The 27,109-nt window shown below is 44.7% G+C and overlaps 1 protein-coding gene across 2 annotated transcripts in view; it reads left to right on the top strand.

Annotated features, from left to right (window-relative positions):
- The first annotated feature begins 11,103 nt into the window (after positions 1-11,103).
- Positions 11,104-27,109, top strand: part of Dicer1 (dicer 1, ribonuclease III) — a 64,778-nt gene continuing 48,772 nt past the window's right edge. For both annotated transcript variants that reach the window (XM_021178579.3, XM_021178580.3), the window contains exons 1-3: positions 11,104-11,375; positions 24,576-24,641; positions 25,563-25,660. The gene's annotated coding sequence lies outside the window, so the exon portion shown is untranslated. The remainder of the gene's footprint in view (positions 11,376-24,575; positions 24,642-25,562; positions 25,661-27,109) is intronic.

Raw genomic sequence — 27,109 nt, 5'->3', positions numbered from 1 at the left:
AATGACTTTCCTCCCTTTCCTAAAAGTAGTACTTTACCATCTACCTTCACAGGGAACAAGCTCTTCCTGGGCAATGTTCACTTGTCTTGAGTTTTATTTATTTATTTTTTTTTGGTTTGTTTTTGTTTTTGAAAGACCCACAACGTGAGGACTCCCCCACGTTCTAACTCAGGAGAGGCGACACCCCAAAACCACCCACAAGAAACGGTCTTGCTGCAAACTGCAAGAGGATTTTTATTCAAGAGTGCTCTCAGGCCCACAGTCATACACCACGCAGGGGTAGAGGACCGTGGCGCCCCGAGTAGCTGGATAAGGGGGTATTTAAAGGAAGAAACCACAACTCAAGGAGGTGGGGAGGGCATTGTTGGAAAACACCAAAAATACCAGTTAAGAGTCACAAGGAAGTGCAAAGTCACAAGAGTCACGAGGAATACCTGGTAATTGTGAGGGTTATTTCTCAAGACAGTTTCTAAGAGCCCCTAAGGAAAGCACATTTGCATTGCAGGTTCCGGCAATGGTCAGGGTGACTTTCTTTGAATGAACACTCTTTGAACCCAGGAAGCGGGTGGGTGGAGGAATGTCTATCTGTTTTATGATTAGCATACCTTGGAGCATTGAGTCCCAAAGGCCACATTCCCAAGCCAGGGCCTAAAGGCCTAGAATTTTGTTTTTACGTTTTACTTTTTCATTTTGTTTTGTTTTGTTTTGAGACAGGGTTTCTCTGTGTAGCCCTGGCTGTCCTGGCACTAACTCTGTAGACCAGGCTGGCCTCAAACTCAGAAATCCACCTGCCTCTGCCTTCCAAGAGCTGGGATTAAAGGCGTGTGTCATCACACCTGGCTGTCTTGAGTCTTTTTGAGCAAAGTTCCAAGAAGGAATGACAACAGCTATGTCACCCCTGAGTGTCTGCATCAGGCTGGTTCTCAAACTTCTGGGAAACACGATAGTCCTTGACATTTGCATGTAAACCATACACATGATATCTTCATGTAAACCATACATGTTCCTCTTATACTTAAAACACATCAGGACTACTCATGATCCTTGCTGTGACATTGTGCTTATGTAGACAGTTGGCATATTGTTTGGGGGATAGTGGCAGAAAGATAGTCTGCCCATGTTATGTGCAGTCCAGGTTCAGTGTGTGTGTGTGTGTGTGTGTGTGTGTGTGTGTGTGTGTGAGAGAGAGAGAGATTTTTGTTTAATCCCGTTAGTAAAACCCTCAGATTTGGAATCCTCAAAGAGACTGGCACAGTGCTAAGCCCTATGGCTCAGAGGTAGACTTCCTGGCCTAACTCCCACCCCCATTCTAAACCAGTTTTATGATCTGTTGCTTGGTTTGCCAGGATGGTAGTGTATGCCTTTATTCTCAGTGCTCAGAAGGCAGAGGCAGGCAGATCTCTATGAGTTCAAGGCCAACATGGTCTACTTAGTAAGTTAAAGATCTGTCTCAAAAACAAGATTAGCCTGGTTTTCCAGAACACAGAGCCTGAGTCCAAGCCTGTGTGATAAGGCTCCATCTTCAGGCAAAGGGCGGCCAGAGGCAAGTGGGGGGGATGTGGGGTGGGGAAGCCGACGGACAGTGTGAAGAATATGTGCTGCACATCTGCTAGTCTCTGCACACTCAAGATGCACTGTGGGTTGCAGGCATGGACAGAGAGAGCTATATCCCTGGAGCTCAATGACCCAGCCAATGTAGACTATCGGTGGGCTCTGGGTTCAGCTGAGAGACTTACCTCAAAATATAAGATGGAGATAGTGGAAGACACCTGGGGTCAACTTCTGGCCTCTACATTGCAGGCACACACATGTGCACATGCACTACACATACATATAGAAAAAGAGAAATGGGGGCTGGCGAGATGGCTCAGCGGGTAAGAGCACTGACTGCTCTACTGAAGGTCCTGAGTTCAAATCCCAGCAAACACATGGTGGCTCACAACCACCCGTAACGAGATCTGACACCCTCTTCTGGTGTGTCTGAAGACACCTGCAGTGTACTTGATTATAATAATAAATCTTTGGGCCTGAGCGAGCAGGGCCGACTGGAGGGAGTAGGGTTGACCAGAGCAAGCAGAGGTCCTAATGAAGGCTCACAACATCTGTACAGCTACAGTGTACTCATTTACAGAAAATAAAATAAATTAACCTTTGAAAAGAAAAAGAGAAACAATATGGAAAGTCTCTTTTTCACCTCTGTCTGGAGAGGCCTTCAGGCTTGAGTCATCCTGAAGCTGACCCTTCCTTCCTACTGGTCTTGGATCTCTTGTGGCTGTGTCGTCTCTCTACTGTGGTTCCTATCCTTGTGGTCCAAAATGGAGGCAGTGTATTTAGACATCTCATCACTGTCCCCACGTGAGCCACTACTGCAAACGTCTAAGAAGGACCACACAGCATATCTTGCCAGTGACCACAGCTACCAGCGGGAAAGCAACTGTCCTCTGGCTGGTCCCAGGGCTGAGTGGCTTGTTTGGAAGACTGATGTATTAGCCTCTCCCTGTTTTACAAATACCCGTGAGACCAACTTGAAGGTGTGCCTTACTCACTTTTCTATTGCTGTGAAGACACCATGGTAGGCATACATATTTTGCAACCTACTTTTAATAAAAGTTCAACCTCTCCCTTAGCCCACCGCCCAGCAGAAGTAGTGGAAGAGAAAAGTTATTAGGATATGGGGAAGTGGACCTGTTCAGCAATAGTTCTTTGGGAGCAAGCTCGATCTTCTTTGGCAGCAGCTTCACAGCAGTCCTCTAGGCTGGCAGACAGCACACACGAACTGGCAGCTACAGTCCAGTCCTCTCAGCAGGCAGACACTAGGCATGAACCAGCAGCGGTAGGTCAGTCCTGAAGAAACCTCAAGGCTCGCCCATCGACTTGAGGCTAGGCTCAAGTAACAGTAAGCTAACCCAGAAACCTCACAAGCAGTTCTTTGAGTTACTCTCAATGGCAGCATTACCACTAGTGAGTTCAACCATGTAAGGCAAATCAATACATGCATGTCGTTAGGGAAGGATAGCAAGACAGAGCAAGCCAAACCATGCTCAGTGCTCGTCTTCCACTGCCTGAGGAGTTGTATTAATATCCTTTCATCACAGGTCCTTCCATGTGTCTGCTATATCAAAGCATCCTTTCACCTGTGCCTGCTTCAGGAAAACATTCCTTTCCCATGTCTGCTTTAGCAAGACATCCTTTTTCCTGTGTGCCCCAGCAAAACATCATTTGACATAACTAACTTTCCAAAGAAACTAGAAGTTTCTGCTTTACACCATGATCAAGGCAACTCTCAGAAGAAAAAGTATATTTGGTGCCTACAGTTCAGAAGGTGAGTTTCTGACCGGCACGGCTGGGACCATGACCTCAGGTAGCCAAGGCGCTGAAGCAGTAGCTGAGAACTTACATCCCGACTTGATCCACAGGCACCGGGCAAGGAAAGCTCAGTGGGAGTGGTGTGGACTCTTGAAAGTTCAAAGCCTACCGCTCCCAGTGACACACCTCCTCCAACAGAGCCAAACCTCATGATCCTTGCCAAACATTTCCACCAACTAAAGACCAAGCATTCAAACACATGAGCCTACTGGGCTGTTATTCAAACTGCCACAAGGTGGGGGAATCTATTTTGACTCCCAGTCTCGGAAGAGTCAGCCTCTGTTCTGTCTCTAGCTGGATGGTTCCCTTGCTGTGACCTGAAGCCTGAATATCATGAGAGAGACCTTGTGATAGGGCACAGTAGTTCAGTTCACAGAGGGTAAGAGGCAGAGAGATTGGGGGGAGGGGCAGGGCACAGACATTCCTCAAGGGCACAGCCCCAGTGACCTACTTCCTCCAGTGGGACCCCGCCTCCTGACATTTCGGCCCCTCCTAGTAATATCACCAATTATGAATCGACCAGTAGATTAATCTATTGATGAAGTAAGTCAGAGCCTGCAGGATCCCATTGTGTTCCATAAGCCACCTGTGTGACCACTATTTGTCTGGGGACCATGCCTTCAGTATGTGAACTCTTGGGGGAATGGATACTTCAACCATAAAAAGAAGTACAGTTTGTGACAGCAGCAAGCATCTTGGGTGGCTCTTGCCTAGGTTCTAATGGTCAGAGGTTGGGCCAACCATGGCAGCTGGCTCCCTCAGCCCACAGGCCTTCTGGTTGGGTTTTGGAGACAGAGGTCAGATGGAAGGAAAGTCTACCTTCCCTCAGATGGAGCACACCAGGAGTCTGGGGAGGGGACTGACACATGAGGGTGTGCCTGCCGTGTGTGCTGAGTGTTCTCCCAGGTGCCAGTCGGTGCAGCGCATAACCCTGACAAATGGCGGGCACTGTGTCCTCCCACAAGAGACAAAGCTTAGAAAAAACCAAGGGGTGGAGATGAAGGAGCAGAACTGGAGGGAAACTGAGGCTCCAGGAGTTTCCTGGCATGTTCGACATGCTCCCGGAGTCCCTTCAGGTGGTCTCAAAGCAATGAGACCCAAGGGGTTTGAGGCTAATCCTGGGAAGGCCTCGCCTCTACCCCCGAGGAGAAAGCTGGCTACCAGGTACAGATCTGAAGTTCTTTTCTTGGAGAGAAGGAGACCACAACTTCCAGTGTCCCCAGCTCAGAGATCTGCTCTGAATTTCAGAGGCCTCCGAACGACTTCAGCTTCCCCAAGCTCAGTTTCTGCCAGCCTTGCCACAGCCCCACTGTGTGAAGGAAGATGAGCCCTGTGAAAGGGACTCAAGTGTGAGTAAAATGGCACCACCCTGTCTGTCCACATTAAAGCTCCTTTCCCCCTGGAGTTAACCCCGCCCCCACCCTCCCTGGACTTTACTGAGCCGCTGCTGCCATAACAGATCTGGAAACGTCCCTGGTGGCCTTGGGTTTCCTAGACTGACAGTAAATTCCCTACCATGGCATAGCAAAAGAGGCTGCAAGAAGACGGCTAGGAAGCCACAGGCCAGCAGTTTCAGCATCCGTGTGATGGGTCAATCTGTCTTGCGCGACTGAAGAATGGCCTATCTGCAGCGACCAGAGAAAGCCCTAGAGTTTGAGGTGTGTGTGGGGGTGTGCATGCACCTGTGTGTGCGTGTGTGGGGAAATAGTGTTTACACTATTGGTGCTGTGTTGTACATAGTTGGTGTGCTTAAACTGTCTACTCTGTCCCTGGGGACTGTGGGAAGATTCCAGATATCCATGTGAGGAGATAACCGTCACCCTCTGAGGAGAGTGTAGCTGGGAGCCTGGGCTGGATCTGGGTCCATCTGGAGGAAAAAAAAATCCCCCAAATGGATAAGAGCCTATGGAACCATTTTCATTCAAACCAGATTATATAACAGAGCCACAAAGCTCTTGACATATTGGTCCTTCAGTGCCATGCAGGCCCCATTCCCAGTGCCACACAGGACAATGTATTCAGGGCTCTTGCTCTATATGAGGTATTGGGAGAAGTCTGATTTGGCTCAGTCCTGTTTGGTACCCTGATGTTGGTGGAAGACACCATCCTACTGAAGTGATATGTTCATTTTTTCCAGTGTAACAGTGAGACAAAAATCTCTATGTGTTTGGGACCAGTGTCTCTCTCTGGCAGAAGGGATTCTTCAAGGACTGAGTAAACCTACTGTCTAGGGCTGTGACCAGGAGAAGGCTCCCATTGGTTTAGTCTCATACAGCCTTTCCCACTACAATTTCCTAAAGAAATGAGGAGGCCCAGCAAGGTGGGCACAGGTCTGTCCTGCCTTCTGCCCCCACTGAGAGCAAACTGAAAAATGCTTCCATGAAACAGGCATTGAGGAATGGACTTGGAGAAATGACTTAGCCAACATATTCAGTATAGTTAATAATCACCCTGCTTGCCTTAAGACAAAAACAAAATCCACACTTTCCCTTCGGAAGGTAGCAAGATTATACCGATCCAGTAAATGCCTCCTAAAGTGGGTTTTTGTTGCTATGACAACAGAAATACCCTTTTTCTTCAAGCCCTTTGACTCCACTTAGACTGGGAAGCCTGCATTTGTAGTTTCTCCTGCTGGGCTTTGTGGTTTTGAAAGCCTCCTGCCAACTGAGCAGTTTCAATACAGTTATTAATATTTTTAAGCGTTTGAGTGTTTTGCCTGTGTGCATGTCTGTGTGTACTTGGTTTTCTCAGAGGCAAAAAAAAAAAAGTTGTCAAATCCCTGGAACTGTAGTTATGTTTGGCTTGCAGCCACCACGTGAATGCTGGGAATCGAACCCAGGTCCTCTACACGAGCAGTCAATGCTTTACCCACCGAGGCACCTCTCCAGCTGTTTGAGCAACTTCATGTTTATTCGCTGCCTACATTCATTTACTGTTCATCTGCTCACATTCTGTACCTGGGTTGTTTATTGCTAAGCTTTTAAAATCATAAAAATATAATTTACAGAGACTAGTCATTTTTATTTTTTTTTAATTTTTTAAAAATATTTTTATTATCTTTTCCTCAATTACATTTCCAATGCTATCCCAAAAGTCCTCCATACCCTCCCCCCCCACTTCCCTACCCACCCATTCCCATTTTTTTGGCCCTGGCGTTCCCCTGTACTGGGGCATATAAAGTTTGCATGTCCAATGGGCCTCTCTTTCCAGTGATGGCCGACTAGGCCATCTTTTGATGCATATGCAGCTAGAGTCAAGAGCTCCGGGGTACTGGTTAGTTCATAATGTTGTTCCACCCATAGGGTTGCGGATCCCTTCAGCTCCTTGGGTACTTTCTCCAGCTCCTCCATTGGGGGCCCTGTGATCCATCCACTAGCTGACTGTGAGAATCCACTTCTGTGTTTGCCAGGCCCCGGCATAGTCTCACAAGAGACAGCTATATCTGGGTCCTTTCAGCAAAATCTTGCTAGTGTATGCAGTGGTGTCAGTGTTTGGAAGCTGATTATGGGGTGGATCCCTGGATACGGCAGTCTCTAGATGGTCCATCCTTTCGTCACAGCTCCAAACTTTGTCTCTGTAACTCCTTCCATGGGTGTTCTGTTCCCAATTCTAAGGAGGGGCATAGTGTCCACACTTCAGTCTTCATTCTTCTTGAGTTTCATTTGTTTAGCAAACTGTATCTTATATCTTGGGTATCCTAAGTTTTGGGCTAATATCCACTTATCAGTGAGTACATATTGTGTGAGTTCCTTTGTGATTGTGTTATCTGGCAGTTCCTTAGAAAATTGGACATAGTACTACCGGAGGATCCAGCAATACCTCTCCTGGGCATATATCCAGAAGATGTCCCAACCGGTAAGAAGGACACATGCTTCACTATGTTCATAGCAGCCTTATTTATAATAGCCAGAAGCTGGAAAGAACCCAGATGCCCCTCAACAGAGGAATGGATACAGAAAATGTGGTACATTTACACAATGGAGTACTACTCAGCTATTAAAAAGAATGAATTTATGAAATTCCTAGCCAAATGAATGGACCTGGAGGGCATCATCCTGAGTGAGGTAACACTAGTCATTTTTAGATAGGCATTTGGAGAACACCCTTTTCAAATGTGTGGCTTTTCTTTTGATTTTCTTAACAGTGTCTTGTTACAGATAATGGAAGTTTTAAATTGTGAGGTATCTAATCCAAGTCTGTAACTATTTTGCCTTACCATCTTAGTTAGAAATGCTTTTATATTTTGTCTATGATACATTCAGTTGGTTTTTGTACAAAGGCTTTTTTTTTTGGCCTATTAGGTATTGTGATGGTTAATCCTGTCACTTGGTTCTTAAATTATCTAACCTCTGGGCAGGTCTGTGATGGTATTTCCTGGAAGGACAGATAAGTGGTGGTGATCTTCCCCTGGAGTCGGCAGCAGTGGGCCAGCCTCTGTTCCTCCTTGCTGGTGAGGGCCTCTACCCTATAGTGGAACTGCTGCCATCAAGACATCCTGAAGCTATGCCATTGACCAGGAATGGATTTGAACTTAGGACCTCTGGAAGAGCAGTCAGTGCTCTTAACTGCTGAGCCATCTCTCCAGCCTGAAGGAACATTTCCTTATGAAACCCTACCATAGCTACACTTCCAACTTGAAACTTAGAAAACTTGACAAGACCGAGGCTGTGACTCTAGTGGGATGTGTCTGTTATCTCCTCCCATGACAGCTGACTTCATCTGGGCGAGATAGCATCTGCTGGATCACTCTCTTGTAAAGTTATCACTTTTCAAAGAATTCGTAGAGAGATGCTTTGAATCTGAGTTAAGATCTCTCATTCCTCGTTCAATGTTTATCCATCAGATTTAGTCAGTATAATTGCCAAATAGATCATTGCTCTGACACAACTCCTTGTAAACTTATTCTGTGGTAAGGAAGAGCTTTCTCTCCTCCTCAGTTATTATTTTTGGATCAGTGTGGAGTCCTGAATATCTGATGGAAAAATCAAAGTTAGCTCACAGAAAATGCACTGCACGGTGCATTGTGCCACTGCTTAAAGTGGCTTGAAACATCAGCTCTGAGATTTCAAACAAAATGAGGACTCTAGTTCTTCTACGAGTTTAGATCCCCAGATCGAAAACAAACCAGCAAGTGGAGCATGGACAGATAGACCACTGGGATGGAGACGTTCCGAACCCAGAGAGTTCAAGAGGGCTGGAACATGGACAATTGTGTAAGTGTCGGGGGTGGGGGTGGGGGATGATTGGGGGTCATGCCCCACCCTATACATTGGATCAATTCTTAGTGTACCAACGCTGATTTACCAAAGAGTCTCAGCCTGCACAGAGAGCTGGTGACTCTTGGCAAGACTGGGGGCTCCTCCACATGCTGTAAACATCTGTTCTGTATGTGTGTGTATTGTATTAAAAGCAAGATACAGTAAATGTATACCTCATGCTGCCTGTGGCTTTTTTAAATGAAGAAGATAGAGAATAAGTATCTTGGTGGCTTTTATAAATGAAGATAGAGAATAAGTATCTTGGCTTGCTTGTGAAGGCAAGTGTGAAGAATGAACAAGAAACAATGGTTTGCTGTTGGGGCACAAGAACAGGTGTAGGAGAGACTTTCTTGTTTTAAATTTTGAATGTTTATCTTTCATTGCTGCTTATCATAATCCTGAATGATACATCTCAAGTGGAAAAATCCAGAATTCTGAAAAATCAAAGATTATTGAGTCAACTCTAACCCCCCCCCCAGACTGAGCAAAATATATAGAAAGCACTTGTGAGCATGCACTGGACTCCGAGTTCAATGACCAGTCGTCCTGAATTCATATTTCTGAAAGAATTATCCCAAATGTTGATTCCTGTTGAAAGGCAGGTAGGGATAAATATATATTAGGCCTAGAAGACAAAATTGTGGGGAAGAAATTGGTGCATTTTGATGTGTTATTGGTTGGTGAGGGAGGGTCTTTCCAGAGGCAACTAGTGTGGGTTGAGTGGATCATGTGGGAAGAGTCTCATCTGCAGCTGTGTTTCTGTAAGTTAATGTTCTTGAGAGCTGGACATTGTCCAACTGCATATGTAAACGTGAGCTTTTGTGGATATGGGTATATATCATATATACGTGCATATATATCACATATATGTATGATATGGTACATATCAGATATAGCATATACATTATATATTACATATTAATTATACATTGTATGATACATATACATTATACATAATATCTAGCATGATACATATATATGATAGATATCATATATAATACATACATCATATAAATGATACAAATACATTATATATATCATATATGTATGTGCCAGGGCTTTGGCATGTAGCTCAGGCTGGCCTTGATCTGTGATTTTGCTATGGTAACCTCCTCCTCCTCATGCTGGGATAGTCCAAATCTATTTTTTTTTTTTTTGAAAGACAGCCGAAGATGTGGTGCATGCCTTTAATCCCAGTGTTTGGGAGGCAGAGGCAGTTGGATCTTTATGAGTTCTAGGCCAACTTGGTGTACAGAGCAAGTTCTAGGACAGCCAGGGCTATACAGAGAAACATTGTGTCGAAAAACAAAACAAAACAAAACAAAACAAAACAAAACAAAACAAGACAAATGGACCATATTGCCTCCAAGTTAAAGGTAAAGAAATCAGAAACATCTGCTAATGGACAAGAAGTTGGTCTTTAAAAAATATCTTTTTTTTTTTTCTTTTTCGAGACAGGGTTTCTCTGTGTAGCCCTGGCTATCCTGGAACTCACTCTGTAGACCAGGCTGGCCTCGAACCCAGAAATCCGCCTGTCTCTACCTCCCAAGTGTTGGGATTAAAGGCGTGCCTCACCACGCCCGGCGTGGCACACACGTTTAAACCCAAAATTGAGAGGCAGAGGCAGGCGGATCTCTGAGTTTGAGGACAGCCTGGTCTACATAGTGAGATCTGCTTTCGAAATAACAGTAATAAAAAAATAGAAACAAATGACACTAGTATTTATTCAAATAAACAAATCACTTGCACTTATTAAAGATTAGCCTTAACTTGGAGAGGTAACAACCACTACGTGGGACTGTTGGACATAGTTCAGACGGACAGGTATGTGCTTCCAGTGGCTGAGAGAAGTCCCGGGCTAGAACCGTCCATCCCTCACCTGGAGTACCAGTCTATTCCGGAGTCTTTTTCCAAGATGCCACACGGAGGTGGGGGAGGGTCCTACACTAAGATGGTTTTCTTTAAGTCGGTCTCTTTACTCCTCTGATCTCAGCAAGAAGACGCAGCAGAAAGCTCAGCCTTATAAATCCAAGTTTGCATGCCGCGGGCATTTTCTGGTTGTTCAAGTTGGTTTTGAGGGCTGCCCACAGGGCTCAGTTCTTTGGACCAAAAGAGCGGTGCAGCGGGGCTTGCGGATGGGGGCGATGGGTGCCATCATCAAGAAGGGAAAGGAGCCGGGAGCCGTCTAGACCAAGCCGGGACTGCGTAGCCCCAGCGGCGCGTTCAGGGTTCCGGCTGGCCGGCAGGCTGGCTGACTGCGTTGCAGAGCTCGGTCTTCGCATTGGGCCTCCGACGCCACCTCGGCCCGAGTCTGCTGTCTCCCGGCTTCTGAGTGGCTGGGGGGCCGGGGTTAACCTTTCACCTCCGCGCTCCGTCCAATCACAGGACGGCTTTCATGCGGCCGCGGGGCGAACGAGCGAGGGGGCGCGGAGCGGCGGCGCGACGCCGGTGGGATTCTCCAAGCCGCTGTGCGCCGTCGCCGCGGGCCGAGCGCGGGCTGCAGGCGAGCAGGGCGCTGCGCAGTCTCCGCAGGAGCGGGCGGGAGGGGTCGGGGCGCGGCGCGGTGCGGCGCGGGCGGCTCCGGGCCCAGGTGAATGGAGTAACCTGACAGCCGGAACGAGGCGACGGCGAGCGGCAGGAAATGGCGGCGGCGGCGGCGGCGCCGGGCGGCACCGGGAGGCCTGGGCTGTGACGCGCGCGCCGAAGCGGGGTCCGATGGTTCTGGAAGGCCCGCGGCGCCCAGTGCTGCAGGTGAGGCGGGCTTCCCGCTGGGCCGCTTTGTGTCCGGGCCCGGGGGACGGCGATGCCCGGCCCGCCTCTTGCGCGAGGCCCGCGCGGGCGCCGGGAGCAGGCCGCGACGCCGAGCCCGGGCAGAGGACGGTCCACGCGGGCCTCTCTGCACCCCCGCCTTAGGAGGAGCGGCCTTTGACAGGTCCCGTTCCGCGTTCGAAGCCCGGGAGAAGACAGGAGGTATCCACGCGGGCCGGCGTCCCGGGAGCGACCGGGGCCTGCCAAATGGCGCGGGACCCCTGGATGCCTCCGAGGATCTGGAGGGGGACAAGGCCTCAGCGAGGTGCGGGCTGGAGCCCTGGGAAGGACTGTTATGTGTTTATTGGCAGGTGACCAAGGCTGGCCTTAGGGGGTGTGTGGCCCAGGTCATGTTTTGTGCCCCTCCCCTTTTAGGTCGTCTGGACCTTTCGAAGAAGGGTCTTTGCTTAAGGGGCTTTCGTTCGGCCAAATCTGTGTGCAGCTCAAGCCAGCACACCAAATTGGTGTGGATTGCCTAGCAGAGATGAGCTAGGCATTTGCGACTTTGCCTGCAGGACAGAGCCAATGTCCTGAAGACTTGTCCAAATGGATGACTGGGAGTCTATGATCTGTAATAGTCCTTGCTTTTATGAGTAGACTTGTGATTAAAGGGTTAGTTACCGATATATGATGCCCTAAGTATTATGATGATCAAGTGTTGAAAGACGTCATCGGGTGAAAGACTTACTTGGGAGTTTGCTCCTGAGTTTCTGAATCTTTGATTGTTAGTTTTCTGAGGAACCTCACTGTAAGTCAGTAGGAAAGGATGCAATTCAAGAGTTAAGCAACTTGGGATATGTTTTTCAAACCTGTTGTAAAGTAGGATCGCTGAGTTGGAAATTCATTGGTATAAACATTAAGTTTTCTAGGCAAAAATTTTCATAGTAACCGAGGACCCGAAATTTTACCAAAAGGTGAATACTGGGTGACGCTTGTAGCAAACAGTAGTTTGGATGTTTTTGGAAATATCTTTTTGATACCTTTGGGGACTGAGTTCTGGAATAATCTGTTTCACTTTTCAGGCTACCTGTGAAACATGCAGTGTGTAATATAAACAGTGCACAATATCATGACTGGTGTGTATTTTATAGAACTGTCAGCACCAAGGGTTGCTTTTGTAGTAGCCTAAGTTTGTGAATTTACACGTGGCTCCAAAAGATCACTCGGTTGGCTTTAACTGGGTGATAAAAGACCTTGCAACTGCATTAATAATGTAGTTGTCTTCCTGTTCCACACTGAGCACTGCATTATAGCAGTGTTTCTGGGCAGGAGTTGTATAGCTAGGCTGTTTGTCTGTTGTTGAACTTTCTTGTTTTGGTTTTAGAAGGTATTTTTGGTGTAGTTCATATCTGTCTTTCTTGAAAGAAACTTTTAGGAAGTTTCTCTCTCAGCCTCTGGGATACCGGAATTACAGGCATGCACCACCAGGCCTGACTCTCTTGGTTCTGATCAGAGAGTGGTTTCATGGTGGTATGTATGAGTGTGTCTAGGTGTAGCTCTGCTTTCTAGGGAGGGTAACGTGTGTAGCATTGTGTCACACAGCATTGCCACATCTGACTCTTTGACCAGTCTGATGCGGTGAGATGGGGATGTCATTTGAGAAGGTGGGTGTGCTCTCTAAGGATTGCCTCTCTGCAGCCTACACAGCTTAGCCGTGGCAGGGAAGGAGGACACTTGCTAAGTCTCATCAGTCTGTACCAAGACGTGTCAGGCTCTTTTCTCAGAGTCTCACTGAATGAATTCTCAGTGTGTTCATGCAGTATCCTCCTTCCTGGTTGTACACACGAGGGAAGTGCGACTCTGATGATTTCTTCAGCGTGTGAGGCTGCCTGAGCCTTGACTGGATCATGCTTTGGTCTCGGAGCCTGCATACCTGCTTCTCAGGGTGTGCTGTCCAAGTGGATTTAGGCAGACAGCCCAGCGTGGGATCCGTCCTCAGTCAGTACAGTGGCGTGAGTGGAGAAGCGCTGTCCCACTGAGAGAGTCAGGTGACTTCTGTTTGTCTCAATGTGTACAGTTGTTTTAACATGTGCCAACATACTCAGGATTGACGCTTCGGCCATGAAGTACAGTGCAGCTGCTTTCAGGTTTGCAGGTCTCACCACTGCCCTTCTCCAGACTTCTCCCTCACTGGGACACTTTCACCACTCAGCACTGAGCCACGTTCCGCCCTTCATTCCCAAGTGACCCCCTCGTTTTCCTTGTCGTTGAGTTTGGCCGTGCTAGGAACCTCTTGTAAGTATGGACAGAAAGGATCTGTCCTTTGGGGCTGGTGCGCTGACACTTAGCATACACCTCTGGCTTCATGCCGAGTGCATCTGTCTCCTCCCTTTGAAAGGCTGAAACTCTTGTAAAGACAGCTTCTCGCCTTAAGATGTGGGAAAAGTACAGTTATAGTAGGCCCTTCTTTTACTTTCCTATCCCAGTCAGCCATGTGATCATGAGGTGTAGCCTGGGATGCCTCACATCCTGCTTCGTTGTTCAGCCAGAAAGTTGACAAGCGCTCCTCAGTTCTGTGTTTCCAACTCAGAAGTGGGTGTCTAGGGCCACCAGAGATGGAGGGGCACCTGCGTATGCCTTGTTCTGATTTCCCAGCCATCTGTGGATAGCAGCTTCCATCTTTTGACTTTTGACTAGTTGCTGTGAGAATAGATACGCATGGGACCCTTTGAGGCCCCGCTGTTGTCCCTTCTTTTGGCATATACCTCAAAGTGGTCAGGTTGCTTGTTCATCAGAACACTAGGCTCAGGTTCCTTCCTGATTCTTAATCTTCTACAAATAGTTCTTCTGTGTCAGTAGAAGACTAGAATCTTCTCCAAGTCCAGGAGTTACTGATTTGTAGAATCTCGGTTCTTATCACAGTATGGCAAACAGGGATTCTTATCACTGAATTTGTTCAGTGGATCAGCAGGCTCATTATGTCCTAATGGAGGCAGAGGAGGGGGCTGCGAAGGTTTCTGTGTACTTTGTGCAAATAGAAAGTTGAAGCTGGGTGATTATTTTGTTTACCTTAGGCTTTGCTGTTTGAGCGCTCAAGAGTTTAGCTCATCCTGAATGCCAGCGGGTGTGTGTTTGTGTGTGTGTGTGTGTATGTGTGTGTTGTGTTGTGTTGGCTTCTGCTTACAGGTTCCTTGGAATATCTTCAGAGTAGGCTGTACTCTTGGAGGCAACATTACTTTGGTAGTGTTCCACCTCTAGTCTGTGCTGCTTGGTCTTTTTAGCACTGTTTCCTGATTCTTTGATGCTTATCGATATTTCTTTCTTTTTTTTTTTTTTTTTTTTTTTGGTTTTTTGAGACAGGGTTTCTCTGTGTAGCCCTGGCTGTCCTGGAACTCACTTTGTAGACCAGGCTGGCCTCGAACTCAGAAATCCGCCTGCCTCTGCCTCCCAAGTGCTGGGATTAAAGGCGTGCGCCACCACCGCCCGGCTTCGATATTTCTTTTAAAGAGACTTTGGTTTTTAAAAAGTTGTTCTCATAGATAAGCATTTGTATAATAATTCTGTGTTCTTTGAGAAGGGATGTAGACCGTTCTTACACTAATAAGAAGGTGCTTTTAAGATCTGAGATTAACAGTGTAGGCTTAAGACCGTCCATGGATGGAGGACTAGGTGAAGAGCTTCCACAAGGGTAATTCACAGCTTTGAGCACCTTAGGTGCGTTCACTTGTTTGCTTTGTTTTAATTTGCCAAAATGCAAGAGGAACTCAAGGTAATTATGGTTGCATCGATTAATGAGGGAGGTGTAACCGTTAGCCAGGAGAAACAGATCTTCTCTTTCATCAACAGGGGTTGTTTGGATTCTTCAACACCATGATGGTGGTCATGATTGGAGTCAGTGTTGACCCTTCCACATGATGACCGTGCCTCCCATTCCGCTCTAAAGAAACCCTGTCAAAAGCATGAGGTGGAATCAGGGAGTAAGAGTAAGCCAGGCTTGTGTGGTTCAGGTGATGTCATTGCCACTGGAGTTGAAGTGTCACTTGTAGTGTGAAGGCCTTAACTGAGGGCAGATGACAGTTGGTTGAGGAGTAGAGGCAGTCAGGACTTTGCAAACAGTGATAATTTTGTTGGCCTTTAGGAGTGTGCACTGGGTGAGTGCTTGTGTGGTAGTATGGACCTGATAAATAAAAGAACACGGAGAGAAGAGTGTATGCTTGAGGTGTAGCTAGAAAAATGGGAAACTTTGGCCATGTGAGAAAGCTTTGTTGAATTGCAGGTCCACAGTGACTTTCCCATTTCTCTAAAATGGCTGATTAATTGGTACTCCTGATCTGAGAATCAGTTATATGCTACCAGTCAGTGACTGAGATGACCCATAGCCTTTAGGCGTGGGGCTGCTGACTGCTGAGTCTTGCTTCTGAGTGAAGCAAGAAGCGGAAGCCACATAGTGACATGAAGTGTTTGTAGCTGTGCTCAGGGTCATAGAATCAAGGATCAAGCACTGCACACGCTTCACTGCCACACACAGCTCTGTGTAGAGGGCACTTAGTTTTGCTAAGAAAATTAGTTTATCTTTATAAATAATTTTGACAGTTTTAGAAATTAACTTGTGGGGACTGGTAGCATCTTAAGGCTTTGGAAAAGACCTTAGCCCCTCTAATAATGGACAGGTCACGCCTTTGGCTAATTCTCTGCTTATGATCTATGCATAACTGTGTATGAAGGCATTGAAGACTGAGAGCACATCTGGAATCCTGGAGAGAGAGTGTCTGCAGTGCTAGAGCTTTATTGGTATTGTAGAGATGTCATTGTTGAGGTGACTAATCTCCACTTATTTTTTAAGTGACAAATTAGTATATGTGATAAAGATTTTAAAAACATTTGAAAAAATTCTCTTGGGGGTTATAAAACAGGACAATCAGTTCCGAATTTTTAAAAGATACCTTTAATCCAAATAATGAGAAGAGAACGCTAGTTTAAAACTGCGATCTTTGGGCTGAGGCTAAAGCTCAGGGGTGGAGCATTTGCCTGGTATACATAGGGCTCTGGCTTCAGGTCCAGCATGAGTGGAGGCTGACCTTTGAGATGATAGAAGATGGTTGTTTGCTTAAGAGCTAACTCTGTAGCTATCTGCCTTTCATTTATTTTGAGACAGCGTTTCACTATGCAGCCATGATGATGTAGACCAGGCTGGCCTTGAACTTGCAGAGATCTCCCTGCTTTTGACTTCTAAGTTATGGGAATTAAAGGAGTGTGCACCTACCAGTTAAAAAGGAAGACCGTGGACTTATCTGACACTTGGAGATGCTTTGAAGTCGGAATTTCTGTCTTCTGCTTGATAACAGTAAGGCTTAAGACAGGGTAAGGTGACCATGGAGAGACAGACCTGTGACTGCCTTCCTTTCCCACATCTTGCTCATAGCCTTCACTGCCTGTGGCATCTTAGAGATACTGTATGCTTCATCCACTTAAAGCTCAACTATTACTTTTCATAACACTTTGGGAGCTAATGTTGGGTGGAGGACCAACTCTTCTAGCTCATCACTGAGATGCACTGGGCAGCTGCTGGCCTCTGGGTTTCTGTGTCCTCCTTTGTAAGCTTTTGGCTCCTTGAAGTTGGAAGGAAAACAGTTTGCTGCCTGGTTCTGGCCTATTGCTTATTTTAGATAAAATTTAGATGTTTTTCTTCAGATATGTGCTTTAGAGAATATTTTGCTGTGTTCTTGTAACTAGATATGTCATGACTTTCCATGTTACTAATAGTGAAATACATATCCAGTTGTTTTGTTGTTGGTGGTGGTTTTTTGTTTGTTTGTTTGTTTTTTTGTTTTCTGTTTTCTGTTTTTTCAAGACAGGGTTTCTCTGTGTAGCCCTGGCTATCCTGGAACTAATGTAGACCAGGCCGGCCTTGAACTCAGAAATCCGCCTGCCTCTGCCTCCCAAGTACTGGGATTAAAGGCGTGCGCCACCACTGCCCCATATCCAGTTTTATAATGGAAGATGGTTCAAAAAAGAGGGCTTGTGCACGTTTTCATAGATGAGTTGTCTTTTTTGGTATTTATGTATTTATTTGCATATATAAGTAACAATAATATTGAAAGAAAAAGAGTCTGTCAGTGTGAGAAGGAGTGGGGCGTGGAGGGCTGGAGGGAGACAGGGAGCGACAAGTGATGCATCCGTTTGTGCATATTTTCTTTCTTCCACTTTTATTACAAATAGCTGTTCTGTTTGCTTGGTTTTATTTTGGTCTCACATAATTTATTCTGATTACGGTTTTCCCTCCCTCTATTCCCAGCTCCTCCCCACCCCTCCTCCCATCTAGATCCACTCCTTTTCTATCTCTCATTAGAAAACAAATAGGTTTCTAAGGGATAATAATAAAATATAATAAGATAAAACAAAAGCGAACATAGCAAATATCTTAGGGTTTCTGTTGCTGTGAACAGACACCTTGACCAACGCAGTGCTTATAAAGGGCAACATTTAATTGAGGCTAGCTTACAGTTCAGAGGTTTAGTCTATTATCATCATGGCAGGAAACATGTCACTATGCAGTTAGACATGGTACTGGAGAAGGAGCTGAGAGTTCTATATCTTGACCCACAGGCAGCAGGGGACTATGTATCACACTGGGTGTAGCTTGAGATATATGAGACTTCAGAGCTGCCCTCCACGGTGACACGCTTCCTCCAACAACACACCTCCTAAGAGTGCCTGCCACTCCCTAGAGTCTATGGGAGCCATTTCCCACCACTTTGCATCTGCAGGAGAATTTTTTATTAAGATAGACTTAGCTTCTAGCTTCTTCTCTAGCTGGGTGCCTGGAAGCTTTACTAAACTGGTTCTTAGGGGTGTTTATAATAAAACTTTCAACTGGTGTATTGTAGACATACTATTTTTTTAAAGACTATATTATAAATGTATAAACATAAGAAAGTATAAATTATATAAATATAAAGAGAAATCTGTACACTTACGTAGACACATGTGGTGGCCTTGGTGCCATCTTATGCACTCATAAGATGCTTACCCGCATTGACTATATCCCATGAAGAATTCAGACTTGGACCTGTGGTTTCTAGGGTATACATTTACTTAGCTTATGCTAATAATTTCTTCTAAAACACCACTTCTTATTTCACTAGAAAAATAAGGTGTTGTGTAGATTCCTTTCAGGATCTCACTTAGCTGTCCTGATTCTCCCTCCTCTTTTTCTGAAAGATTGTCAGCTTTTTTCTAATACTCACTCTTGAAGAATACAAATTACTTGTCTTGCAAAGTGAATATCAAGTTTTGTTTGTTGATGGCTGGATTCAGGCCTTGTACTTTGGGTAGGGAAAATTCATGAGATACATGTCAGTGTCCCACTGACTTCCGGGATGGACACAGATCACCTTTTATTGACATAGAATTTGAGTGGTTAGCAGGTCCATGAGAGCCTGGAGTGGCTGCATTTGAATGATGTCACACTATCTGCTGTACAGATTGACACCTCTAGAGCTCTGGCAGGTCTTCTGGCCTTGGAGTGCCAAAGATGAAGATTTATTCTGTTTGAATAATTCAAATTGTATAAAGTCTTTTGGAAATAGATCCTGCAGATCTTTAACTATTATATTGTTACCCATCATTCCTGACTTGAAAGTCATTCTCCATATCTGAAATAATACATGCTCAAGCTGTAGAAGAGTTTGATTTGTTTTTTTTTTTTTTTTTTTTTTGGTTTTTCGAGACAGGGTTTCTCTGTATAGCCCTGGCTGTCCTGGAACTCACTTTGTAGACCAGGCTGGCCTCGAACTCAGAAATCCGCCTGCCTCTGCCTCCCAAGTGCTGGGATTAAAGGCGTGCACCACCACCGCCCGGCTTGTAGAAGAGTTTGAAATGTAGACAAGTGTAAAAGAAAAGATAGTCCCCCTCTCAATCCCTTTTCTTTCTTTAGGTTTTAACTAACACCCAAGCAGATATTAATAATAATCTAAATAAAGATTGCTTTTTTTGTTTGATGTCACGACATACACATTTTTGTCTGTTATAATCTACTACCCTTCTCAATGGCTGTACTAAGTTGCCTCTTGAAACCAAACCCTAGTTTGCTAAACTATTTCCTCATCCACTCTTGTGCGTAGACATGTAGCTATGGGGTGGGCTATTAGGGATAGCAGCTGCTCTGGGGTTTTTATGGTAACACTTAGACTAGATAAGGCTCCAGGGTTTTTAATGACAGCTACAACAAGTGAAAGACAACATCTCTCTTGTTCTTTTTAGCAATCAAAGGAGTGGTGTTTGGATCCCAGCACTCTTCATTCCATTCTTTCCTCTTTAATCTTTCGGTTTTTAGCTTGAGCTTAGTCTTACTATAACATAGTTGGTAGGTCCTTTATGTATAATTATCTTAAATACTGTGGTTATTTGGGGGTATGCCCTATTTTTTTTATGGTTTAAATTTTCAAAACTTACCATTTGGTGGACATTATTTCTGTGTGTGTATGTGTGTGTGTGCATGGGTGTGCAAGTGCAGAAGCGAAAAGATGATGTCCAGTCTCTTACTTGGTCGCTCTCTGCTTTGTCCCTTTATGAACCAGGAGCTTGGGACACACCTTTTCTTGACCTGCTGGCTGACCAGTGAGGACTAGTGAGATGTCTGTCTCTGCCTCTTTTAGCCTGGAGGCTACAGGCTCAGCCAAACCTAGCCTTTTTTTTTTTTAAAGATTTATTTATTTATTATATGTAAATACACTGTAGCTGTCTTCAGACACACCAGAAGAGGGCGTCAGATCTCATTACAGATGGTTGTGAACCACCATGTGGTTGCTGGGATTTGAACTCAGGACCTTCGGAAGAGCTGTCAGTGCTCTTACCCGCTGAGCCATCTCGCCAGCCCCAAACCCAGCCTTTACATGGTTGCTGAGGACCAGAGCTCAGGTCCTCATGCAGACTCAGCAAGTGTTCTTACCTAGGAACCATCTCTCCAGCCCCGCTGAGGTGTTTATTTATTACTTAAGTTTTTCCTCCTTTGTTTTCATTTCATGTACATGGATGTTTATTACAGTGATAGCAAAGTGAGCCGGAGTGAGAAATAGCAGGAAAGGAGACGTGGGCTTTTAGGGCTGGGAGACGGTAGTAGGTCGCTAGAGGTATGGAGAAGGAGCTACTTAGTAAAGTCTGTTCATTCGGACCAGTTATGTGGCCATTTCTGCCTGCTGGTGTAGGGCGGAATCTCTTCCCTCTGGAGCAGGCTGAAGGGATTTATACTTTAGGTTTTGGTAGAAAGGAGAAGGTGGAGGCCTTGTCCTGAATCTGTTGATCTTTAATGCCTTGACCTCAAAATAGTCACTGGGCAACAGTGGCATGTTTAAAGGTAGTTATGTGTGTTTTGTTCTCCTTTATGAATTTGTGTGTTGTGTGTGTGTGTTTTAGGTTAATCTGGCTAAAAATACTATGTAAACTCTTGTGTGCTTTATATCACACATGTTTGTTTTTTCTGTGTTGAATCTTAAATTGTATTTTAGATTTTTCTTTAAGAATTCTTTAACATTTAAGAAGTATAGTTTCTGTGTCTGCTTTACTAAGTTTAAGATTTCATTTTCATTCTGGAGAGATGCCTTAGTGGTTAAGACTGACTGCTCTTCCAGAGGTCCTGAGTTCAATTCCTAGAAACCATGTGGTAGCTCACAACCATCTGTAATGGGATTCAATGTCCTCTTCTGGTGTGTCTGAAGACAGCTACAGTGTACTCATATGGTAAAATAAATACATCTTAAAGAAGATCTCATTTCCTCCTAATACAGGTTCCTGTTTTTGAGGGCCAGGAAACGGTTTTAGAGGGTAGTGGATGCTTGATATGTGTACGCCTTGGCCTACCTGATGTGTCCCTTACACGATAAAGATATAAAGAAAAGAAAGACTGCTTTCCAAGTCACTCACATTCAGACTGCCTGCTCTGAAGAGGCTCCTCAAGGCCAGCTGAGACATTGTCTTGACGAATTTAGAGAGGAAGGGATTTCGGAGGAGTTTTAACCAATGCCGACCATTGGATGTGTGGGTTCCTTTTTTTTGGGGGGGGGTTCCTTTTTAATGTAGCAAGTGTTGGCCTACTTTGTTCCATCTTTATTTTTAAACTTCTTCTCTCTGTGCAGTTGAGGAACATGTTTTAGAGTTTCTTGAGTACTTAAGTTCCAAGAAATGGAATTTGCTATTTGGCATCAGTGTTGCTTGAGGATTGGGCTGTGTTTAAAACATTTTAAAGCCATGTTGGAGAAATATAACTTAAGTCTTCCAGCACAGACATTCTCGGCATAGAAGTAGAAGAAAAAGGAAACAATTTCAGTTTTGAATAACATTAAACTAGGCTGATATGCATCGAGGACCATTCTGAAGACAACAGGGATATGATCTTTACACACTTAAATAGTGTCTATGAATCCAAACCCAGAAAGTAGAAGCAAGGAGGTTCTAAGAATTGATATGAGCAGATAAGCTAAGATAGCTCTGAATGTGAGCAGGCCAGGGACAGTGGTGACTGGATGGAGCAAACCGTTTATAACAGGGCAGTTGGGAAACTACAGATTCTTTTGTGGAGAAACTTGTGTTGGAGCTGAAAGCCCGTACTACAAAACAGGACCTCTGTGACCAATAGAAAGGAAGAAAAGAATGTATACACTGATCCGTGCTACCATTAACGAGACTCTGGCCTCTTGCCATACATCTTATGTCTGGCATACCACACAGATGATTATCTGTTCTGGGTCCTGCAGTCAGCAGGGATCCCAGCTGCCCGTTGCTGGCCACAGACGTTGGGCTTTTCTCAGCAGTTGTCAGCTTTATGTTGAAAGCTTTTTCTTTTTCTTTAGTTTTCATAGTGGTTTGTAGTCCATTCCATTTCTGTCCTCAAAGTAAACTTTCTAGTGTTCTGGCTTGATGATTACAGGACAGGTTCATAAATAGGAATCAGATGACATATTAGGCCTATCTCCTCCTGGAAGCTAATTGTTTCCTTCCTTGTAATAGTTCAGAGATAGTGCTTGGACTCTGAAGGAAACCTTCTGTAGTTAGTGCACTGGAGGCTCGACTTTCTACACGCTGCAGAAGGAGAAGGGAATTCTGGAAAAAAAAAACAAAAAAACAAAGGAGAAGGGGTTTCTTCTGATTTCAACAGATCAGTTTACAAAACCTGTAATTGTTTGCACCCTGTGCCAAGTGATCATCTCAAGTGGTCACTTGGACGCCCTGGCTGGTGTTAGGTTGTCTAGATTTGCTTGCTGTCTGTGTTCCGATCTCCCATAGCACTTCTGTCATTGGGAACTTTTCAGTGCTAACAAGTTTGACTGCCTGTTAATGCTGTACCGTTCGTTCATACTGAGTCTCCCCTCTTGCTTACTGGGGCTTTACGGAAGTTGCACCTGAGTAGCTCAGGAGTAGGATGAGTAGGAAGGACTTCTGTAAAGTTAGTAGTGGCAGAGTCTCTGGGATTCTTTTAATGTGCTTTGAAAGGTCATACCAGGAAGTCATAGTTGCTGCAAGCTTTGGACTGCAAGGGCTGTCTCTCTTTGCACCCCAAAGGATACAGCCTTACTTCTGTAGTTGGGTGCTAATGGGAGCTTCTTGTTTATATTACAACCTAGTATCATTTGCAGCTTGTCAAGTCACCTCAAACTCCCAGAGAGATTTGTAGCCATCAATCACGAAGGGTCAAAGTCCCAAGCCCTTCTTCATGTTCATGAAGCAACATCCCTAACATCTCAGACCAAGACAATAGGAAAAGAGACATGGCCACAGTAAAGCAGGCCCAGAGGAGTTGTCCATGCTCATGAGCTTCCTGGCGTCCTGTCCCGCAGGGCGTAACCGAGAAGCTTCTGCCTGTCCGCAGACATTCCTCCCTGCAGAAAGACTTCATCCCAGGCCCGCCCTGAGAAGTGGGGTGTGGTTTACATATCTACACCCACCCTGACAATCTTAAAGAGACCTACAAGACAGAGTTTTGTAGATTTGTAGTATCAATTAAAATTAGATAAAGACTTATTAATGTTTATTACCAACATAAGTCACTATTCTATACTTGTCAGATGGACTTTCTACCTGTATAAAGATTGCCTAGTAGTGTAACTAGATAACTAGATAATCCTATACTGGTTGACTTGACTTTTGGTTAGAGCATTGCTAGAAACAGGCAGGCATGAAACAGACTAGTGCTGTTTACTGCTCTAGAGGCAGTAGTACCTGGGAGGGTGAAGCTGATAAATGAGGTAGACCATGTCTCATGCAATAGCCAGCCTTATTCAGAGCATCAGACAGTTCATACTCTAAGGGTTAAGAAGGATCAGTCATATGAGTAAGGTGCTCAGTCACAAGGACAAGCCACACGTGGCAAAGACATGGCTTTTTTCCCCATAGAGGCATGTAAACAAATAACAATAGCCAGTTGTTTTAAACACTCTAAAGTGAACTCACTCCTATTTGCTACACCTAAGAGGGGCATGAAAACACATTCTAAGAACAACCTGTGTTATGGAGTAACAGAGATTATAAGACTTATCTTGTTTACATGGAGTTTTCTCACAAGCTCTCAGAAGTTTGCTTCACACAGCTTTGTTCATGGTACGTGTTCCTACAGCTCATGCTGGCGGGCATGGTCTCTGCATCTTACTGGGTGGCATATAAAATGTGATGAAAATCTAGTGAATAGCCGGGTTACAGTAGTGCACGCCTTTAATTCTAACACTCAGAGGCAGACACCAGCCCAGTGCACATAGTGAGTTACAGAACAGCCAGGGTTACACAGAGAAGCCCTGTCTTGGAAAAATAAAATCTGGTGAAGGATGAGGTAGCCTTAAGAGACAGACAGACAAGCTGGGAGGCGAGAAGCACGCGGTGCTGAAGAGTGTGGTGGTCAGCAGGCTTACAGGCAGGTCAGGGGGGGGAAATCTGGCGTGCTCTGCCAAGCGCTTTCCCTCCTGTCTGACTGGACTTGCTTCGTTTTCACAGTTGTATTAGAGTGAAATGCTAATTTTAACAGGTAGTTCTTTCAGTCATGGACTGTATCCTTGTCTTTTAGTAGATAATTTTATGAAGGATTTTATTCTGATGTTAAATATAAAAAGATTATTAAGTAGCTAATTTGTGAAGTCAATTTCTTAACATTGTTTTTTTGTTGTTGTTGTTAAAAAAATGAGTTGTGTCTTCTAAAATCCTCTCTCTGATTGCTTTTAGGTTACCTAGGGTATGCATAAATACAGACTTGGAAACTCTGAAAGAACTTAGAGTCAGCATTTCGAGGTAAATATGTACCTATTAAAGTAGTGTTATGTTGTCTCAGTCTGATTTATTAGCAGCCAGCTAAACTGTACAAATGCAGTTACCTGCCCATGACTGCTTGAAAGGCTTGGGTGTAAATGAGTGCCAAGAGCCAGCTGCGCACTGGCCTGTCCTTGCTGTGTGTTCGCAGTATAGGTGCAGCGAGCTGACCCCAAGCCTGTCCGGCGTTAGCGCTGTTAAGATCAGGGTTGAGCACACTCAGCTTTTCCTGTCAGCTCCTTATGTGTGCTCCCTACAGCTGGCTTTCTTTCGTTTTTGAATCATAATAATCATTTAGGAAAGGTATCCCATATTTATTTTTTCCCAACACTAGCATTGTTAATTCTAGTCTTGAGCTGTCTTATAAACCAGTTTGGTGAAAGAGTGGGTAGAACAGGTTTAACAGTCCTTGGCGTTTGTATTTAATTTCATTTGTTACATTGGAATTACTGTTGGATTTCCTGCATACACTAAAGGCTTAACTCTCGGTTTATTTGGGTATCTTGGCTAAGTATCTCCTTGCTGATTTTTGTTTGCTTTTCATACATGTGAATCTAGGAAGTAACACATGATTTCTTCTTTGCTTCTCTGTAACCTGTAACGCATGATCTTTAACGTAAACGTTAGAGTCGCATGTATGTATTCTTTAGAAGTCTTTCCTTGAGCTTGGCTGCAGCTTTCTCTTTCTGTAGGTCAGGCTTGCCTGTGTTGTCTCTCATTCTCTGTTCCTTGTTTTAAAAGAAGACTTGGCATCCTAAAATATCCCCAACTCCTAAAATGTCTTTTGTTTAAAAGTTGATACAAAATAATGGCTTGTTACTTAGCTCCTCATTGAGTGGGACTCTGGTGTGTGCATTCCCTTAACAGGCGTCTTATGCTTGACTGTTTGTGCATTTATTTTAGAGCTGAAGCGTGGGCGTGCTGTGAGTTTCCAATGAGCTGTCACAATGTCAGAATGCAGTTCAGACAGCAGCAGCACAGCGCTCGCAGACGTTAAAACGGTAAATCTGGGTTCTCAGCGGCGGAGAGGACGAGGGCTTAGTTTTGTGTGTTATTACGTTATTCTTTATGTCTGTTTGGTTGCTGTTTTTGTGGTGTTGGGTCCTGAATCAAGGTCTTGCTTTGCATTAGGTAAGTGCTCTGCGTTACACCCCAGTCTCCATCAGTATTGTTAAGTAAGGAGCTCACAGAAGCTGCCAAACAGCTTTGCCAATTTCATCAGTGTACATTATTTGATAAGAAATTAAAACCCATAATTGAAAAGAATCACTTGGGGGTTAATCCTTTGGCTCTATCAAAGAAGTTAATGATGGCTCACTGACAAGACTCAAACTGTTACATAGCATCAGGGGTTCTGGGCCTTTCACTTATGGCTAAGTTTAAAATGAAATCAACTGACACATGCCAAAGAAAGTAAAAATTGGCAGAACTTTTATAGGTTTTCCTGTTATTACGTGATTAGGTTACCTATTGATGTGTTAATATTGGGCTTGATTTTCCTGACTAGAAAGTGTTTTACCATGTATAAAATGAATAAAAATTAATTTAAATACTGTGATCTTATGGAAAATATAGTTGGAAGGGTTCAATTGCTGTCTTCCACCTCGTAAAATCTTATCTTCTACCATTAGAGATGGCAACATTCATTTCCAAACCAAATAAAGACATACTGACTTGCCCGTGATTGTGTTCTGTATTATTGTGTGGCTAGGAGCAGCAGATTTGATATATACAGAGAAATGAAGCCCATATCTTGTTTTGAGGGAGCTTGTGTTCCAGGAAGAACCAAGAGAGGGAGAGTCTGTGTAAAGTGGTTATGTTATGACAGCAGAGGGAAGCTGCTTGTGCCATTCAGAGCACACCTGCATACTTTGTTCGTTGTGTCCCAGCTGTGATTCAGGACCGTGGCTCAAAGTCACACAATCTAATTGACCATTTTAAAGCAAGAGGGGGTATTTCAAAGCTAAGAATTTTTTAAAGTTCTAGAAAAATAGTTTATGAATATTAGTAATTTCAAGAAGATTTACTAAAAGTTTCAAAAATACTCATAAGAACAAATAAGGAGAGAATGTCTAAACTTCAGAAGTCACGGAAGCTTCTAGATGGAGGTCATCCCTGTCTCTTGCATGAGCCATGTTGGACTCCTGAATGTGCCTAGCTTGTGGTCTGCCTGGCTGGAGGGCCTCCCTGGGACGACCTCACGTTTCTAGTCTGATGGCTTTCTTTCAGGTCTGTCCCTGACTGTCCCTTTTTCCTTCTTTCATCCCTCCTTTTATTCCTACCCCCCCTTTAGATCTTTTATAGAAGCAATAACGGTGATTTATAGTGCCATTTGTTCAGAGTTGCATACCTCACACTGACTTGGACGGTAAGGGAATTTGTTGGCTTATGTGTTTGGCAAGGATGTTAGGCTGAGCTTTGAGGTTGATTGATTGAGCTGCTCATTGATG

Source organism: Mus caroli, unplaced genomic scaffold (assembly GCF_978045245.1).
Source record: "Mus caroli unplaced genomic scaffold, Mus_caroli_1 scaffold_14, whole genome shotgun sequence".
In the NCBI taxonomy this organism is placed as follows: Eukaryota; Metazoa; Chordata; class Mammalia; order Rodentia; family Muridae; genus Mus; species Mus caroli.
The sequence above is the reverse complement of the archived record's forward strand: the minus strand, read 5'-3'. Positions and strand labels throughout refer to the sequence as shown.